Source organism: Anomalospiza imberbis, chromosome 18, assembly GCF_031753505.1.
Source record: "Anomalospiza imberbis isolate Cuckoo-Finch-1a 21T00152 chromosome 18, ASM3175350v1, whole genome shotgun sequence".
Lineage (NCBI taxonomy): Eukaryota > Metazoa > Chordata > Aves > Passeriformes > Viduidae > Anomalospiza > Anomalospiza imberbis.
The window spans coordinates 7455173-7473197 of NC_089698.1; the positions used below are offsets into that span (position 1 = coordinate 7455173).

The window sequence follows — 18025 nt, forward strand, 5'->3', positions numbered from 1 at the left end:
GAAGAAATGGCTCCTGCTTGTGGTGGAAGAAGTGGCTTTTCACAGTTACTAAATGGGAGTCTGAGTGCTTCAGGCACATACTGAAGGAAATGGATGTTGGGCATCAGATGGTAAGGTAGGATGGGCAGTGAGGAACCAGAGAGAAAAAATGCTGTTGAAAATACTGAAGGAGATTAGGACCTCTGCAGAAATAGTAGCTGATGTTGAGAATTTAAGAAAATTGACTAGAATCTTGACTGCTTAAGGAAAGTTTAGCAAACACATACAAATTTCAGCTGAATGGTGGGAAAAAAGTGTGAGGGGAAGAGGACAAGGTACAGCCTACAGGTCGTGTCGTTTCACTGTTGGATGTTGGGATATTCTTACTGTCATGAGAGGGAATTCCAGTCAGTGTTCATGGCAGTTTAAAGTCCAGTGGAGTTAATCCTTTGCGTTTGAGTTCAACAACATTTTGACTTTTAGCAGGAGCCTAAAGTGATATGCAACATCTGTGTAGAGCATTGCTGAAATTCCTGATAAATGAGTTCCAGAGGCAACCTTCCATTTGTGGGACATTTCACAAAATCTGCCACACAGAAAGAATAAACTTTTTCAGCTGGGCTCTTCGGTGGCCTGAAAAGTTAAAGAACCAGAGTCTTCTTTTGGGATGATGGAAGAGACAGGAGTCTCTTTGTAGACACTCAAGCACTTCAGACCTACTGCTGTTGCTGACCATCAGTGTGCCATGTAAGCTCAGAATGACTGAAGGCACTGAAGCACTGGGGAATAATCTCTTGATAGTCTGTGCCTCAGTTTCCTCTTCTAAGAAATATGCAGCTTTTAAAATGAATGCTGATTTTAAATTTCCCATGACGTAGAGAAGGTAGTGATGGTGAAATGTAAAATATTGTTGGAAGGTGGTTGACTTATTTCAATTTATATAATACAAATGGAAACAAGGCCTTTATTTGCTTGGGACATCTCCTGCAATATTGGAGAGCTGGTGATATCCCTGCTTTTGTAGCAAGGTCACTTCTGTCAATACCATCCAGATGTGTATCCTCAGGGTTTGTCTAAACATGGTTTGCACTGCGTGGTGTTAATGGCTCTTACGCTCTCTCCCAGCAGGGTCCCACCCTTGTGCTTCCACCTCTGTGTTTATGGACTTTTGTGGCATTTACACTGCTTCGTCTTCCTCTGTTCATCTGTCTTGTTTCAACAATTTTGGGGGAATAAATCTTGCCTCCTTTCCTTGTATGGGAGAGAAAAATTTAAGAAAAGGACTGAGAAGCCCATTATAGAATGACAGTGAATAGGAGCAAACCTGAACATTTTTGTCTGTGACTCTTTCTAGCAGCAGAGAAGCAGTAAATTTTTGAATAGGTAAAAGCAGTGCAGGGTTAATTGTTCTAGAAGTCGTCTTATTAAGATACTTGTGGTATTCAAAATGGATCGATCTAAATGGAGAGAAGCAGGGGCTTGGGGCTCCATTCATCCTCAGTGCACGGTGTCACAGGAATGGCAGTACCTGGGTAGGTGCACTCACGTATTTCAAGACAGGAAGGTCAAGTGCCTGCTCTTAGATGACCTTTTGTCATCCCTGCTCTTGCTTCTGTTGACAAGTACCAGGTGATTTTTAGTTCAGCTCAGGAGAAGGTTATGAAAGGTTTTTCCTCTTTGCTTCTGAGTGGAGAAGGGATGCTCTGGATGTGCAGCGTGGAGGATGAAACCAAGCATGTCCTCTTCAAAATGTGGAACACGATACTGCTGTTGTTCAAGGCATCAGTACTGAAGTCAGTGTAGGAGATAACTGCTTTGAGCCAGCATGGCCACATTCCAATCAAAACTTCATTTTTTGCCTTACTGTGTTGGCCTGAGCAAGTCAAATGTTTCCCAGTTTTCTGACCCAGTTCTATTTTGTGCCTCTGGGACAAGGTCTCTTGTATGCTTCTGTCTATTCAATGTGTTTGTGAGAGTTCCAGAACCATTTCAGAGATGGGAAAGAGTAGTATAGAACTCGATAAAAAAGATTAAAAAAGCCAGCTGGAAGCTTTTATTTCCACCTCTGGCTTTTGTTTTCTTCTGATGTGTTTTTCGTAGCTGAGGCAGCGTTTCCTTCATTTGAACTGTTGCACAGCCATGGATTGAGCAGACTTGTGCCTGGGACATGTAGGTATAGGTGATAGCTCAGTGAGGTTTCCTGATCAAAGGTGTCCCACATCACCAAGTGATGGCACCTCAGGCTTGGCTTTCCATTTTAGGGTAGCTGCTGTGGTAGTGACCTGAGTTAGACTGCTTCAGCTTCCTATAGGATCTTTAAAATGAGGTGTGAAGAAATAGAAAGTGAATCCCATGAGGTTGAAAAAAAAACAGCTTTTGAAAGATCAGAGTGGCTCCTGGGGTTACAGGAGTGGGTGACAAGGGAAAAGCTTGACACTACCCACTGCTGCTGATGCAGCATTCAGAGTGCAGCTGCCCAGCTACAGAATGGGAAACGAGCACATTTTTTCTCAGTTTTGAGAAGTGACGTGGCTGAGAATCTGTAACTGTATGTTATGCTTAAATGCTTAACTGTAATGGAGTTGTAATTCAAAGATGCCCCTTGTCATTGTGGTTTATTTACCCTGGTTTATTACATCCAATTGGGAAGTTTGTCTGCCTTCAAACGTTTTGCTTGCCTGATACTTAATTGTGCTTTGGTTGTATGAGACTTGGCTCCTGACTCAAATGATGCCACATTCATTTAATAGATTTGCTGGAGATGAATTTTCCTCTCAGTGCTAAATTTGGGGCACGAGTCAAGTATGTTCTGCTGGTCTGAACATAGGCTGAGCCCTTCACTGCAGGGTCAAAGTTCTGCACTTACAGGATTTTGTAAGTGCATAAGGGCTGCTTTGGTTTTTTCCTTTCTTTCTTAATAACACAGCTGCTCTAAATAATGTGCCTACACAGCAGTTGGGACGAAAAAATTTACAGACCAAGATGGTTGGCTTTTGTTTAATGTTTTTAATTGGCAGTTGGTGTGCTGTGTAAATTCACCCTTGCTGTCCTAACAATGTTTGTGCAGATTTAAGTCTTTTCACTTTCTCGCACCCAAATTACTGTAATTTCTCAGAAGAGCCTGTTGTTTCATATAAAATTTGTGTACATTGTACAGTTGCACTTCTGTGGCTATATTGCAATGTAAGTTTTTGCCTCCTGTGTAAATCTTGAGATTAACAGCCCTGGTGCCTGCTGAAGTAATGATCTGCATCATTTCAGGTGCTCAGTGAACAGTCAAGAGGAAAGCATTTGGCAGTTCCTGTGCTGTTGCTGCATGGAAAATCAGTTTCACTACTTTCAAATGCTTAAATTCATTATCAGCTTAAGAAGCTTTTCTTGCAGAAATGGAGGGATTGGTTAATTACTCCGCTTTAATTGCAGTCACAAATGGTACATACTTGTCCCTTCCCAGGGCACAAGTGATTCCATGGCTAAAAACTGCAGTGCGAGGGAGGGCAATTAAAGGGAATTATTTCAATAAACAGTTTGTACTGAAGCCTTTGACTCCCCACACCCACCCACCCTGACCGCTGTTTGGAAATACTTGAGGAAAACACCACTCCCTCAGTAGGAACTCAAGCGTGGCTGTGGCTTTGTTTTGATATGTTCCAGTTGTGTTTTGCCACTTGGAGTGATGTTGTGATGGGCTTGTCCACCAAGAAAAAGGCTCCCAGACATGTTGTCATTTCTGTTTTTCTCCAAGGCTCCAGCTATTGTGCTCCACCTGAAGATTAGCTCGCTGCTCAGAAGTGGAAGAGAGCGGTGTTTGAGCTGCTAATGCAGCCTCTCGGGCCAGTCCATGTGCTGACTTCAGTTACCATCTCCAACAAGAGTGTCCCTGTTTGAGGAACACTTAATCATATGCTAACATCATGAGAAAAAGTGTAGTTAGCTTCTGAGCTATATAAATGCCAAACTGAAATGAAGCATAGAAAGGTGAAATGTACTTTTTCTTAAGGGAATCAAAGTGCTGTGCCTTTCTGGAAGGGAGTGGATGCAGGATATAATTGAGGTCGTGTGGGAGATGCGAGTGCACCTTGTGCCCTCTTGAAGGTGTGTGGCCCTTGTTTCCCAAGTGAGCTCTATTGTGCATTTATAGATGTCCTGATTTTCAGAAGAGTTGTTGCAGCTGTATGCAAACTAATGAATTCAGAAGCAACAGGTGAGGAAGAGGGAAGTGGATTAACAATGAAACAATTCACCTGTTCTCTGCCATTGGGAATATTGTCCTTGCTCACGCTGGAAGGTGACATTTTTCCCTGAAATAAAATTGGAAGATTAGAGGTAACCATCCCAAAATCCACACAAAGGCTATGGAGGAACGGATGGTAGAAGAGACAGGAAGCTTTCATAAAGCTGTGCTGTATTGATCTGTGGAGTGACCGAACATTCTCAAGGGAGTCAGAGACCCCATAAACTTGGGCGAGGCTGCAGGGGACAGACCCCCAGTGGGCAGAAGGGTGGGTAGGCTCAGTGGGTGTCTTCTGTATCTGATCGTGGTTAATGCTGAATGAGCTTATTATTTAGATGCTCATAATGAGTTAGATAAACAATGAAATAATTAACAAAGCAGGCACTTAAATGGTTATTGCATGGTTTAGAGCTGACTTTATTTAGATGAATGAGGTAGTTCATTCTGCTATTAGCTGTGCCCTAGCAAAAAGGGTTTCCCCTCCCCCCTCTTTTTAATGATTAAACGCCACAAACAGAAAATGCACTATGGCTTTTGCTGGAAAGACAGCACAGTGGCCTGCTTCCTTCAGAGGGAGTTCATCAGAGACTCCCAGTGACTCACATGCAACTTCTGAAAATGCTGTCTTAGTTTTCACAAATGTCAAAAGATTCTCAGGGTGTTTGGTACAATAGATCATCAAGTCATGGAACATGGATATTTGACTTACTGTCTAATTAGATCACGTCTGTAGCACAGTATTCCAGGTACTGTTAGGGTATACTTAGAAGGCTGTCTTCATTTCTGCCATTCTCTGAGCTGCTGATTCTTTTTCCTCAACTAGTTTTCAGCCCCAAGTAATCACTCAGCAGAGCAGCTTACACTGGAATGCTCGTGGATTCTTTCTGTAACCTCTGGTCAGCTGTAGGATACCAGATACCTCACACTCAGTGACTGGGCCCTAAACTGCAGATCTTTCATTTTTCACTGTACCTCATAATCTCTTTCTGTGTTGTGTGCCTTTCATGGTTCTTACTCAGTACAGATAATTTAACAAGACTTGCAAGCTGTTTGCTTTAGCTTTCATTCTTTCACACACACCACGTGTAGCCCATTGCATCTGCCAATGAAAAAGAAGAGCAGTTACCAGAGCTGTAGACCCCTGACCTCAATTCTGCAGGTTTTCTCTTTTACCTGTTGCAGTACAGCATCCTATCTGTGGAGGGCTTGGATCTTGTGAGAAAATTCAAGGGCAGCCAGAGGGGTGATTCAGATTACTGCAAAAGCTGACCGAGTTTCTGATGCTCTAAGGTATGTCACAGATGGGATTTTTCCCTTGCTCCTTTCTTTTTTTAAAGAGCAAAGGGAGAAAGACTTATGACACTGACCATGACTGTGCAGACCAGTCCTGGGAGTGGATGCTCTGTGTACTCTGTCTGGCGTGGTTTTCTTTTTAAAGGTGCTACCAGAAAGACAAAATCAGCCGTCACACCAAGCCTGCCTTGGGAGAACATTATTAGTAAATCCCTAGATGTGAACTGTTCTTTAGAAATATCAATCAAGGCAGTTTTATTTCCCTGTCTCCTTTTGCATGGGGAGGGTGCGTTTTCATCTGTCCTTCCCTTACTTAACCCTTCAGCCTTTAGGTACTGCCCTGCTCATCTGACTATATTTTGCTAAAACTGTTACCTCCCACCATTCCCAGAACATCTCAAAGATCTGGAAGAGCAACTGGATGGAAAAAAGTTTTGTCATTTGTCATAGTGGACTTGCTTCATCAGAAGGCAAATTTCAGGCAGGGAACAAGGCATTTAAGCACATTCTGAAAAAAATGCTTGATTTTATTTTTTTTCTTTGTACTTCAGTTTTTTTCTGTGCTCCATATAGGAAATTGTCAAAGGTTTTTGGCATATTCTCCTGAATTCCTATTGCAAACCTTTATGCTAAGGAAAAAAAGCTGTGAATTTAGACAGAGAGATGCATTTGGGTAGATGTGCTGGTCTGTGTAGTCTATTTAAGTGTAAATTTTATACATTACAGTTGTCCTTGCATGGATCTTGTTATTATTAAAGGTGGCTTCTCTCCAGAGTAATTGCTCTGCTTTACTAATTGTTTAATGTTATTTCAAAAGAGCATTGTTTTTCCTTCAGGACAGTATTTGTGTCAGGAGTTGCACTGAGAAGCTGTAGCTGTACCTTTCCCACAGTCAGCCTCCAGGTAATGTACAGCTACAAAAGACATCAAGGACTCATTTGACAACCTGTACTGGGAAAGTAAAAGTTGGACTCAGAAACTTTTTGAGAGCTTTTGCTATATTTATATCTCACAAGAAGTCACTAGCACTTCTTGTCTGGGGAGATCTTTGCAGGAAGTTCCCTTTAACTCTCTTGTGAAAAACTTCAGTAATACTTTCCTTTTCAAGAGCAGAGAAGCAGATGGGTGAGGTAAATCTAAATCAAATTTCTTTGTCCTCTGATGGCCAAATGTGGCTTTAGAGATAAATTCAAATGTAGCTGTGGCTTCTTCCCTGTTTACCAGACCCCTGGTAGGTGTATTCTCCCTCCCTCTGTCTGATGCTCTCATGTCGTGGCAGCCGAGCTGCAGTAGCTCCTCGTGGCCTGCTGGAACAAGCTCCTCTGATACCTTCAGACAAGAGCTGTCTGCCAGGCTCTGAGCTGGTGCTTAATGACGTGAGCGCGGGCGCTTCTGTCGCCGGTTGCCTTTTGGGCTCTGTTCAGCCATTCCCCAGAGCTGCTCTGCAGACATGACAGAACAAATATGACAATTTTCAAAGGACCAGGCAGGAGTTGTTGAGGATGTCATCTTTCAGCATCAACTGAATTGTCTCTGCATGCAGATCTCACTTCAGCATGGACCTCATACAAGTGCCTCCTCCATCCTCAGTGTCCATGCTCACAGGGCGAAACTGACAGTACAAATCACATCTTCACATCTTTTCACCTAGTCTGATTTATTTAATAAACAGATAAAATTATGTTTGCAAATTAGTCCACTGGATAACAGTTACCTTGTATGACAGAAGACAGGATTTGATCTGGCATGCACTTAATGTATTTGAAATATTTTTTTCCTAAACCCTTGATTAAAACCTTCAACTCCCCAGCTATTCTGCTGAGACTGAAAAGTACTGCAATATTTCAATATTTCTAGCTGGATTTTGCATGATATTCCTGTTCTTTTTTCTTCAAAGCAAGCAATGAAGAAACAGAGGAAAAAGGAAAGCCCAACAGCTGTGTAGAGTTGATATGCTTGGAAATTAATCATTAATGTCTTGCAGGTGGGCAGTAAATGTGTTATAAACTCTTCTGTATCTGCATGCAGGGTGATGAACCATAACTAAGTGAAGTGCGTGGAAAAGATTCTTTCAGGCCTGAATCCTTGAAGAGCAAATAGGTGCCCCCAGGAACAGCTCAGTCTACACACAGGGGGTTATTGAGGTTATGCTGGTGTGATGTGCATAGTTACTGTTTCTCCAAGTCCTTTCTGTAGGTTTATGCTGTATCAGAGCGGCTGGAAACTGATCATTTATCATTTTTTGCTTTTGTATGCCTTTTACTAGCATCTGGAAGAGAAATGCATCCTCCTAAATTAACTGTTAAGGGACTTAATCACTGGGTGGAGCAGATATGCTGGATTAAAGAGGAGCAGTTCATTGCTTTAAGAGAGATTTGCCATCTCTTGGAAAGATCAAGTGCTGTACATGGTGCCATGTGGCATATTGCAAATCTTTCAGAAACAGCTCTCCCAGACAGGAGGAGTCATCCCACCTTTTCCATTTGCAGTGTTCCAACCACTGTGTTGTGCACTAATGTTTTATACGGGTCACTTCAAAAGTCGTGCTTGTCATATGCCCATTATCAAGTGAAAAGATGTTATTCAGACAGGTAGCACAGATCCTGCTGACTCTGTTTGCAGCCTGCCTTAGAGAAGATGGTATTCTCTGAAGGTAGCTCTAATTTTTGTTCTACTTATTATGTACTTGTAAAGAAATTATTAACAAGGCCTCTGATTTGGGAACGTGATCTTGTGCTTCTCTGCAGCCTCTTCTGTTTACCAGCATGACCTGGTAAGCATGACCATCTTCCTCTGTGGGAAGCTGTTTTGAACACATCACAGTCACACCTGTTTATATTGATAAATGTTTATTTTGTGATATGCTTTAACCATTTCCTGCAGCAGAACTGAAGTTGTACATTTGAGCTGTCTTCAGCTTTGTTTTCTTGAGGTTTTAAGCTGAAGAAACTCAAGCCTGTGCTAAAACGTGTTTACAAGAGGGTGGTTGTAGGACTGCTCTCCCCCCTCTGCTGCTGCAGGCTGTGCACAGGCCATGTGGAATTAAATAATGGCATTATGGCTGCACCTGAGACCTTTCTGTGAGAGCAGTTTCTGTCTGAATGATCTCAAATGCCTGGTCCTTGGGCCTGTCCAGCTTGCAGTAAGCAGTGTATTGTAGTGTGTTGGTACAGTGGTAAAATCTTGGAGCACAGTATTTTAATATAGCTGAGGCACTCCCTTTCTATTGTAGAGACAACTTGAGACTATTTCTGCAAGGGAGCCAGGGGTGCTGCTTGTGCAGTCTGAGTTCACCACTGGGTGTGGTAATTACAGTTGCTGATATTCAGGTTTCTGAATTGGACTAAGTGGGTGTTGCATATGTGAGCGAATGCTGGAATTGGAGACCTGGACTAAATAAGCATCAGAGGTCTCTGAATCTGCTAGAGAGGCTGCCATAATGAGTCCTTGTCCTTCTGTACTCTGACAAAGGGTTTTCTGGCCTCTGCACTGTGTGGGTGCATCCAGGGGGTTTAGGAGAGGTGGCATTGCAGTGGAGGGGGAATGTCTTGGAGAGTAAATTGTCTCTCTCAGGGATGAGGATGCCAAATCTGTGCTGGTGGGTGCTTAAAAGAGGGAGGTTGCAGGATTGCTCTCCCTTCTCTGCTACTACGGTCTGAGCTTACACAGAGGCTGGTGCAGGATGAGTACTGGAGTACCAGGAATGACAGGAGTTGTGGTCCCTGCCAGCTGACACTGACATGTGTTGAATAAAGTGTCTCATTGAGAGACTGATAACATTAGAAAAATGATGTCACTGCACAGAATTGTGCCAGATGTAGTCAGAATCCAAAAATACCTTTCCTGCACTGATGAAAGGGAGTGGGGGAGGATGTGATGGATGTTAAGGTTTGTTTGGTAGTAGTGGCAGCAGTTGCTGGAACAGGTTGGTGTAAGGAGTGTAACCGTGTGTGAAAGGAGCAGCCAGGGTTACTGCAGATGAGGGGCCAAGAGATGAGTTGATGGCCTCAGATCAGCACCTCCTTCTGTGCTTCTGCTGTGTACCACACTTGTGGCTGAAGTAAGAGTGTGTGTTGGCTTTTTAAAATTATTATGGATTGGAGATTTTAAATGCGTTTTCCATGTCTTCAACCATAGATGGATACACTGTAAATTTGATGAATACAAAAACACAGATTAGTTTTTCAGATTGACTGAAGTGTTCTGATGAACCTCCTGGGTAGTCACCACGCCTGACACCTTTCAGTAACAGCAACAGGGCTCCAGTCTTAAAAGCACAGCAGCAGAGCATATGGGGAACCAATTAATTCAGTAGATATTAATTAATAAACACATTTCCTCTGGGGAAAACTTTTTAGCACATCCACTCTTTGGCCCAAGATTGCTTGCACGCATGAATGGATAGCAAACATGCTTTCCTGAATTGTCACTTGTTATTTCTTGATGGGCTGGGGAGTGCCTCCTCCAGCCTACTGCTGCCAGGCTTTGGGAGAGCAGACTGCAGCTGATGCTCGAGCTGTCTGAGCCACCAGCGTTCTCACACATCCGTGATGTCAGCTTGCAGCCTGGCCCTGACGCTGAGCCGGGCCCGGCCAGCTCCCGGCAGTCTGAGCTCTCTTTGTTTGGGGCTCCCTTCATCCGTGTGTGCATTGGAATGAGCAGCTCTGGTACAGCTGCTCTATGTCCTGGGGCACAGATGTGCACAGAGCTCTCTGGAGTGGGCAGGGCATTGTGGAGCCTTCCTCTTCCAGTGCAGCAGCTGTCTGCATCCTCCGTGGCCCTGCACTGGCTGAGCAGGGTAGGCTGGATAGTTCATACACACTGCAGGGCAAGTCACCCGAGTTCCAAACCTCCACAAACTCGTGTTCTTTTAGAAGTAAATCCATTGTTCTGTCATCGCGTTCATGTTGCTCCAAGGGTAAGAACAGTGAACATTTCTGCTGGAGCCATGGTCATTGATGATGAGGACTTCTAACATCTCTCCGCCTGCTCCTAAGAATGAATTGGTTCTCTTGTAAGACTTTCTTAGGAGAAACAAGATCCAAATGGTTTACAAAAGCTTTTTACTGCTGACCATGTGAATTTGCTTGACTGCTCAAACTGGAAAATGCTGCATAATATTGTAAGAAATTATTTTCACTGATGCTCTCCTCTGCTGTGGGGTTTTTGCTGCAGGTATGAAGGTGATGTTCTTGAAGCAGCTCGCTCACTGATTTGTTCTGAAGTTGTCATTTTAATAGTGTAAAATTCCATTAAATTAATTATACAGACTTGTATTGAAATTTGCTTCTCTTCCTGCTGAGTGTAAAGACAGAAGCCTACTATGGGAGTGCAAATCCCTATGATAGAAAACCACCTTCATTGCAAAATATGGCAGTGCTTTAGAATGGGCAGTGTGCTGAGGTGTGACCTTACCAGTAGAGGACTGGACCAGAAGGGCTTGCTACCTTCATGGTTTCTTAGGTTCTTAACATTACACGAAATACTCTCCATTAAAAACTGGTTTTATTTCTTGTACACGTGCAGATGTGAAGTTGTGAAGAGGAGAAATTTTTTCATGAAAGTCTGTAAAGAATACAGAGGGTTCTCTGGTCTCTCTTCGTCTTAGAGAAGTTATGGGTGTTAAATGCATGATGAAAATATTTTATCAATTATATCTTTAAAAAGAAGTAAAATTTCTAAAGCATTTGAAATTTAAGTTTGCTACTTGAACTTCATGGAAAAAATAGTCAAGTGCCCCTTAAGAGCTCGTTCACTGTGTGTATATTTATCACCTATCAAAATGTTACTTGTCTTTTCCAGCCACATGGGTAACCTTTCCTTCTTGGTACTTGCAGCCTGTATCCTTAGCAGGGAAAAATACTAATCCCTCATGAGTGCAACTAACATGGTGGGTGAAGTCAGCAGAAATCTTTCTACACAGTGAGCTGGCAGAGCAGGTTTGTAAGCCCGCAAACTGCAGCGCTTTGCAAAATATTCTGGATCCAAAAGCACAATGAATTATGTCTACCAGATTCACAAAGCTGGGATTAAGAATAGCTGTAATGTCTGCTGCTGAGGGTATATAGAGCACATTATCTGGTCTATTTCTGGGTTTCTAAACACATTTTAGGTGTATACTAGCAGCCTGTTAGAATATATTTGGTGGCTTTTGTGAAGTGAATGATATGGTTATACTTTGGTTTCATGTAATTTTCCAAATGGAACCATGCTCAGTTTAAACTTCTTGGGAGAAAATAGTTTTCTGTAGTTTTTTCTGTGATCAGAGTTGCTGATAATTCCTTGTTCAGGAGTCAGTTTAATTTCTGCGTGTGTGAACTGATAAATGGTGGGAGGCTGTGAATGCTGATGTGTTTGGTCACTGTTGACATAGTTAATTTAATTAAGTGTAGAATCAGGCTAGCTTTCTGCCTGTGGGGTGTGAAGTGTTCATGGTGTTGGACACAATTTGCTGTTCAGGATGGATGTCTTTGTCTTCCACCCGGGTAACTAGATGGGTACATTTGTTCTTCCTGATGTGCTGTCATCCCTTGTAAGCAAGATTTATTAATTTGGCTTCATCTTTGTGTTGTGTTGTTCTTGTGCTTCCCTGGTATTCGTGGCTTGGGGCAGTATTCTCATGCCAGTCCTCAGCTCATCTGCCAGAGCCGTGAGCTGTCCTGCCCGGGGGCTGGAAGTGCTGGGGCTGGCACAGGAGCTTCTGGTGTGGGAGGTGGGTTGTGATACATCTGGGCCTGAGCTCTCCTCCCCTTTCTGTGCTTTCCCAAATTAATCGCTTGCACGCCACCACGGGACAGTTCAGACCCATTCTGTTCATGCTGAGCAGATACAGAGGTGTCCCCAAGTCACACACAAGGCATCGCGCTGTTGCCTGAGGGTGTCCACTTGTGTCAAATCAGACTGGGCTTGTGCTCAGGTTTCTTGTGTTTTATAATCTCTTCCCTGTCAGTACAAGATAGACATCTAATGAGAGCTTAGCAACAAAAACATAGTCTAGGCAAACCACATAAAAAGCCAAAGAATGACATTATGGTGTTTGGAAAGCCTTAATAAAGAATCTTAATATACTGCCGTGTGTGGAGGGAGCTACTGCTTGCCAAAAGATTTATATGGTGAACAAAAGCAGTGTTAACAGGATGGAATTAAAAACTGAAATATTTCTTTCATACTTCTTCTTTTTTCCTTCTCTTTTCCTGCCACTTTTTTTTTTCATGTGAAAGCCACTGATTTGGCTTCCACATGACACTCTTCTCATTTATAGGTTCTGTCTCTTCTCATTTTTATCCGTCCTCCCTTTTCCCTGACGTGCTTTATTGTTTGGTTTTGCCCTCCTTGGATAGACTCATGCCTTTTGTAATGCTTTTCTCCTCTGCTCATCTTTTTTGGTGCTCTTCAGGTTGTAGCATTGCTTTTGCAACTGGTTGCCACACTTAACATCTTCCATACATCCATTTATCTGTTACTTTTACATTCCTGATTTAGCAAGTTGAGATGTAGAATATTATGGATTTCTGTCACATGAATTTATTTGTTAACAATTTGTTAATGTGAGTGATGGGTTAGTCCAAGTCAGCAAATCTGACTTGTGGATTCAGCAGCACCTTTTTGGAGATGTTTTTTTTTGCTGCTGGGAGACTCTTGAAAGGAATTCAAAGACACTGGCTTTCTCTTGGGGAAAAAAAAGGAAACCCACAAGCTGAAAACGAAAGTAGGATGAGCCCTGCCAGTGTGTGTTTCTGAGAACATTCCCAGTGCTGGGCTCAGGGTGAGTCCTGGGGGCAGGAACTGTGTTTATGGCAGGGTGTTCGTACTGGGTGGTGGACTTGCTGCTGCTAGATCTGTAGTGATTGAGTCTGTCTTTCTGTTAAAAAAGGTGGGTGGGATGACTGTTTATCTTTGATTCCTTATGAAGAATTGGGAAAAAAATAAAACAGCTTCATTTGAACTCTGGGAAAGACAGCTGTGTGTATAGATGATCCCAGGATAGCTCATGCTTTATGGAGGACTTTGGTTTATTTCTGCCAAAATTTTAGTTGTGGAGATGGGTCATAGGAAAGCCTATAAAGGAGAGAAGGCAAGACTGGGTACCTGGGTGCTGCATGGACAGGTGAAAATGGCATGCCCTGCACAGGCCTGATTTACAAAAGGAATCTAGCACAAGAGGATCGTCTGTGTGAAAGAGAGGCTGTCACTACTGCCAGTGTGCATGTAGGGATTTAGGCACTTGGAGTGGTTCTGGCCAGGGTGTGAGCAAGCTGCCTAGGACTTGACTAACACACCATATCCTATTTGCAGCCTCCACTTGGCAGGACTTCTCTGGAAAAATGAAGGATTCTATTTTCTGGCATAAAACCATAACAGGAGTGGGAGGGAAGTGCAGCTGTCCTGTCCTTAGGTTCAAACAGCTCATCTTGCCAACTGCAGAGAAGTGCAGCTTTCAGAGCATGAGTTTAGTTCTCTGACTGATGGTTGTTAATAGCAAGCCCTTAATTTCATCCTGATCTCTTGTTTTGATCTGTGTGTGTTTAATTGAAATGGCTCTCTCTCAAAAGCCCTCTGAGAACCTGCTTAAAAGTGATTTAGACTGCTGACTCTTGGGCTGCATCTTGTCTCAGTATTCATCATATTTGAATTCCATTGTGAAGTCCCAAACAAAAACACATCAGAAAAAATAATAAAAAGGTACTATGTAAATAATTGAGTGCGTGGCAAACGTGATAGGATTTTACAATTCCAGTGCTTTAATGTAGAAGAGCTGACTGTACACACAGCGCCAGGAGGAGTGAGTGGTCACAGAAAGATGCCTATTTCCAGCAAGTATGTGGAACCATTAGCCAGAGCTGATGACAAATGAAAAAAGCCAAACTCATTTAACTAAGAAATTGAGAGCTATTTTACTTTGCTGGTGAAGGTATTTACCTCTGGGCAAGTGACTTCCACCTTAGCTTAAATGACTTTTTCCTTTTTGAGATTCATGCTGTAATAGCAGTCCTTGCTGAATGGGTGACTGTCAGTATTGAGCACTCTTATTATAAACTGACTGGAGCCAGTGGTTTCCCATTAATTTTCTAGGTGACAGTGCCTGGATAGATGGTGCTCATCCCTTCTTTTCCCCTTCAGTCGCTGGTTCCTGCTGTCCCACAGCTATTTCAGTTATGCTGGCACAGCAGGTTTTGGGAGCTGTGCTGTAGGCAGCGAAGGCTGGGGAATGGGACAGACAGTCCTTCCTGGGCGATGGTGGCTTCTCCATTGACACAGTGCTCTGGTTTGCAGTTTGGCCTTACTTGAAGTACTGCTTGACAGATGAGAAGGGGCTCACTGGTGGGAGGAGAGAGAACTCTGTAGGCCAAAAGATGAACAGGCATCATTAGCCCCTTCTCTGGCCAATAAAAATCTCTTTATTGCATCTAAGTGTAGTTTGCTGAGGGCAAGCTGGGGGAGATGGAGAATTCCTTCACAAGCTTTAAATAATTTATTCTTAGCCTGAAAAATCTTCAGAGTGTTGCAGCAGTCAAGTGTGAGCAGTTGTGTGCATGCAGGTGATCACCTCTCCATTATCAGGTTTATGAGTAAATAGAAACATGTTTCTTAAAAATAAGTAGGTCCAACCTTTTCAGCAGCAAAATTTTTCCGTGTGTTTCTTCTTTGCTTGCACAATTCACACTTGCTGTATTAAACTTTAATGTGTGTGTGTCTTGTCAGTCTTCATCACAGACACTGGCACTGGTTAAACCTTTCTCTCTGAAGGGCTCTCCTTCAGCTTTCCATTATACCTTTAGCCACTTGACTGGTAATCACATCACTCCTTGACCTTCTTCTGAGGTTAATAGCTCGGACCTTAGGCGTGAAGGAGAGACCTCTGATCCTGTTCTCTTGCTGTTGTGTTGGGTGTGCTCTGAGCCCAGTGTGCTGCATCCACACCCTTCCACAGCTATGGATGAGAACTGAATGTGTTCTTACACAGCATTTTCTCTAATACCCAATTGCTCACTTTCTTTTTTGTTTGTTTGTTTGTTTGGGGTTTTTTTTTTGGTTGATTTTGGTTTGGATTTTTTTTTTGGTTGTTTTGGGGTGTTTTTTTTGGTTGGTTGGGGTTTTTTGGTTTTGTTTTGGGTTTTTTTCTTTCTCTCTTTTTTTCTTTCCATACTGTTTATTGCTAGTTTATCACAGGCACTTGCCCTCTTCCCAGTGTGTGAGGTCTGGCCATGTACAAGTAGGGGTAATAAGGTCAGTGTTAGGGAATAAACAGAAAATCTGTGAAATAAACAGACTACCGGACAAAAAACCATCGATGAACTCTCTTGGGTAGCTGAAATAGCACAGTAACTGCATTGCACTTGGGAAAATTGTCTTTCTGCTGGAATCTCTTCCATTTGGAAGATTTACAGCAGTCAGAGTGGCCTTTGGCTTTGTTGCCTTATTTGTGTCTTTTGGTGTTCCAATGGACTTGTATCTATCCAGAGACCTTCTGCACAGTTCCTTTCCTGCTGTCCCTTTTCTGCTCTCTGGGGCTGCCCAGCAGCAGGAGCCAGGCTGTGTCAGAGGCTGTTCACGCGTTCCTGCTGTGCTTTGTGCAGACCATGGCTTTTGCTGGGGGGCTGGAGCGGGGTGAGATGCAGAAGAAGAAGTAGTGTGTGATTTCACAGGGGTCATCTCCTGGGGAGCTGTTTGGGCTGACGCAGCCCTGCTGCCCCACTGCCAGGCAGACCTGCTCTGGAGCTTCGTAGTGGGAGACACTGGCAGGCACAGTCCTTGTGAGACCGGTGATTGGATTTATTGGCAGTTGCTTTGTATTCCCTAGAATGAGAAATAATTTGTTTAAGGAACAGCTTTCTTGGAATGCAGGCTTAAAAAATCCTCAGTGGTCTGTTTGTTCTGTTTCCCTCAGGATTGGAAAAGCTTTTTTGTTGTTGTTTTTTGGACTTTTTTTGCTTTTTGTGCTGTTTTTCCACAAAAAGCATTTTTGTTGCGTAATTCTGATCTACCAGCAAGATAGTGGGTGGGTGAAGAGATGAGTTAAATTTAACACTGATCTGATATGGCTCCTAGGACACTCAAATAATGCTTCAGCCTTGGTTGTAATTCAAAGAATGCAGGGATGGTTTACATCTGCCTTGAAGTTAAAAGCAATTCTCTAAGGTAGTTTTGTAGCAGTGCAAGTAGGCGTGTGTGTGTTAGCCTAGAACTGGCTGTGTCTGGCAGGCTTTGGTTTAACTCACTAAGGATATGTGAAGGTGGCTGGGGTAGAGTCTGGGACACACAGACTGCATAAAGAAACCTTCTGCTCTCACCTGCCAAACTGACAGTTGTTTTTTTTGTTTTAGATGAAGGACCTAGCTTGTACTTCTGACTCCCATGTGCATGTAAGTTTGTGGACTTGATATCTAGTAATACGTGCATCCATTTAATTTGTGATCCAAACTCTGTGGAGCCTGGAAGAAATGAGATCTGAATGCTTGTCTTGCAGAAAGGAATGTAAAATTAGTCATCCCACACCACCCATAATGCCAGTGCTGTAAAGGCAGCAGGTGGAGATGAAGGAAAAAACTTGGTGGAAAATTATAATCCATAATATAACCTCGTCCCACTAAAAACCTCCCTAATTTAGCCTTGGTTAGTTCATCTGAAAGACTCCAGAGAGGAAACAAGTCAGATCTATTTTGGGTTTGGTCAAAGATTAGGCATGCAGATTTATATTGTATTTGTCTGGGAGGTAGTTTGGCAAAATGCAGCGAACTCTGTACAAACATTGGTGAGAAACAGTAATTTCCTGCTCAGTTTCCTGCTGGGCAGCCTGTCCAGATAAACACTGGCCATGTTGTCGACAGTTAAGGGAAGGAGAGTTCTGTGTACCAGTTGATCTTTCTTGTTTTGGAGTTTGGTTTTTGATGGGGGTTTTTTGGTTGTTGGTGTATTGTGGGTATTTTTTTTTTTTTTTTTTTTTTTTTTTGGGTCCTGTATAATTTTCATATTACAAATAATGGCTTATGCTTCTATTTTACTACTTGATCTTGCTGAGCTACTGAGAGAAAAAGGGCTTGTTGACTAAGGGACTGAGTGATGACTTATGATACCCTTGTCCTGTTCTGGGTTCTACACAGAGTACTTACACTGGGCTTTGAGGCGTGGGTTCATCCTCCAGCCTTAATGCTGTCTTGAAGCACTAGATATAATTTTCCTGCAGAATCAATGGCAAGAGCTGGATTTGTCCAAGGAAGTAATTTAGTCTGTGCAAGATCTGTTCTCTGAGGCTCCTACTCTTCTTTTTGACTAACAAGAAAGAATTAAGTTATCCTGCATTTAGATACCTTGCTAAGCTGCCTAAAGTTAGGTGGTGTGTATTTGAGCCTACTACTCATCCATTTCCCCATCTGGAAGTTGCGTGTCCTCAGACTTCTTCCCAGGAGCTGTTGAGGTGAGCAGACAGCTCTGTCACATTGCAGCACTGTTGCCCTTTGCAGGGAAAAGCTGCTAGTGATGATTTTGTTCAGAAAATCCAGGGGCATGTGTGGTTTCCTG

At 42.9% G+C, this 18025-nt stretch overlaps 2 protein-coding genes across 9 annotated transcripts in view; one reads left to right on the forward strand and one right to left on the reverse strand.

The window, feature by feature from the left end:
- The window catches only part of RANBP1 (RAN binding protein 1), a 214404-nt gene extending 210716 nt beyond the window's left edge, over positions 1–3688 (reverse strand). The window contains exon 1 of the mRNA XM_068208817.1: positions 3678–3688. The gene's annotated coding sequence lies outside the window, so the exon portion shown is untranslated. The remainder of the gene's footprint in view (positions 1–3677) is intronic.
- ARVCF (ARVCF delta catenin family member) overlaps positions 1–18025 on the forward strand; it is a 245417-nt gene that overhangs the window by 136042 nt on the left and 91350 nt on the right. The gene's annotated exons all lie outside the window — the stretch shown is intronic.